The sequence below is a fragment of the Stereum hirsutum genome, assembly GCF_000264905.1.
Source record: "Stereum hirsutum FP-91666 SS1 unplaced genomic scaffold STEHIscaffold_7, whole genome shotgun sequence".
Taxonomy (NCBI): Eukaryota; Fungi; Basidiomycota; class Agaricomycetes; order Russulales; family Stereaceae; genus Stereum; species Stereum hirsutum.
Window position 1 is genome coordinate 2,086,322 of NW_006763137.1, and position 2,535 is coordinate 2,088,856.

Below are 2,535 nucleotides of genomic sequence, written 5' to 3' on the forward strand. Positions count from 1 at the left end.
CTATAACTTTGGAACAAATGGACCGATTCCTCCCAAAATCGATTTTAACCATCTTATGCATTTATCAATGTTTGTCAAATAGTCAGAACCTCCAAAATCGACCTCCTTCATGTTGCCGAAATCGGGCCACAATTCACGTTTTATACGTCAATTCCATTGAAATGACACCCGGCAATGCGATCCGTTCGTCCTAATTCACAAAACTCACAAAGTTACCAAAATACCCCCAGATCACCCCGTTTCCCCTACCGATCTACCCCCAGGTACCCAGTATCCCCACCCTAGCATCCCTACTATTATTCTACCATTTTTCCGTATTTTTATCGGCCACCATTCTATCCCTATTCACCCTACGATCATCCCTGCCCATATTCCCCATTTTATCCATAAATAACCCAGCCCGTTTCACCATATACGCCCTACCTACCCGCCCTACCTACCCGCCCTACCCGTTCCCCAGCACCCCTACCCCATCCCCTACCCCCTACCCTACCTCTAGGACCACCCCCGTACACCCTACCCCATCACCCTGGGCCACCCGGCCACCCAGAATCACCCCCGGCCGCCCCAGTAGCCAGCCCAGTACTGGCATTTATAATTCTTGGGCCAGAGGAACCTTTGTAAAGGATCCTATCCTTACTAGCAGTACCTTTATAAATGGCTTACATCTACGCCTGTCCCAAGACCGCTACTCGTCGCTCTCACCCTCTCGATCTCATCCATAGTGATCTCAAGGGTCCCCTCCCTCCCACCCGCAACAGGTATCGCTACTGGGTCACGTTTATCGACGATGCTGGACGTTTCAAGGCAGTTCAGTTCTTGAGGAAGAAGAGTGAGGCTTTTGGGGCTTTCAGAGTGTTCAAGGCATATGCAGAGAAGGCGCTAGGGAGGAAGATTAAGATGTTGAGGGACGATAAGGGAGGAGAGTATATTGGGAAGGATTGGGATGCGTATTGTGCAGAGGAAGGGATTCTTCGCCAGCATACCGAGCCTAACGAACCCCATCAAAACGGCGTAGCGGAGAAGGCGAATCTCAACATGGCTCTGGCTACTACAGCGATGCTTATCGAAGCCAAGCTCCCTCCGTCGTTCTGGGATCTCGCTGTCTCTGCCTATATCCATGTCTCCAATCGCACGCCTACCTCTGCTCTCAATGGCAGCATTCCCTACGTCGCTTGGAAGAAGGAGAAACCCGATGTTTCCTACTTCCGCGTCTTCCGTTGCCTCGCCTATGTGCTCGTTAGGAAGGAGAAGCGGAAGCCGTTCACCTCGCATACTCGCAAGTGTATCTTCGTTGGGTATGGGAATGGAGTGAAAGGCGTGGCAGTTTTGGGACCCGGTTGAGCGTAGGATCGTCATTAGCTCTCATGCTGTGTTTGATGAACGCTTCTTCCCTGCTAACCCCACTCTTGCTATTAATCTGGTGGACGATTTATCTCCCAGTGATACTCCTGGTCCTTCTGTGGTAGAGGTGACGGATCAGGAGGGAGAATTGGACGCCTCTGGCGAGTTTATCAATCCGCCACCTCCCCCAGCTCCGCACCACGTCGACTTCGCCCCTCCTCAGCCCCCTCATCACGTGCCACCACCACATCCTCGTACCCCTTCACCCCATTCATCTCCCTCTCCAGAACGATCACTATCTCCTCCTAGACGCAATCCAGGCCGTTCTACTCGTCCAGACAAGTCTCTGAACGAGAATGCCATTCAGCAACGCAACGATCGTCCTCCTCATCGCACTCCTTCTGTCCCACCTCGCTCAGTATCTCCGGATCCTCTGCGTCTTGCTACTCCTCGATTCCAGACGCCTCCTCGCGTGGATAGGCCACTCACAGGCGATGATAGCCCTGATCCTTTGGCAGCGACTCCGGATACTCCCACTTGGAGAGAAACTCGGATTCCGGATCCTATCTTGGAGTCGGAGGATGAAGACAGCGATGCCTACGACTCTGCTGCGCTGGTTTCAACCGGATTGGACTTCATGGGGACGGAGTATCTCACCCTCGATCAGGCCTGCGAGTTTGCCCATGCGCTGAAGACGACGTCACACGATGGAGAGCCTAGATCGTTTAAGGAGGCGATGAAGCAGGAGCCGAAGGAGAGGCAGAAGTGGTGGGAAGCGGCTTTGAGCGAGATTCAGTCTCTGGTAGAGAATGGGACATTTGAGCTGGTCGAGTTACCAAGGGGAGCGAAAGCGATAGGTAGTAGATGGGTTTTCAAGGTGAAGCGGAACGCGGACGGTTCGATTGAGCGGTATAAGGCACGTTTGGTGGCCCAAGGCTTCTCTCAGCGTCCTGGATCCGACTACCACGAAACCTTCGCTCCTACGCCACGCTGGGCAGCTCTACGCGCCGTTCTCGTCCTAGCCGCCTTCGAGGATCTCTATCTAGAGAGTGTCGACATCTCATCCGCTTTCCTCAATGGTACGCTCAAGGAGACCGTGTTTATGCGCCAACCCGAGGGATTTGAGGAGAAAGGAGCTGGTTGGGTGTGGAGGTTGAAGAGGTCGTTGTACGGGTTGAAGCAGGCTGGAAG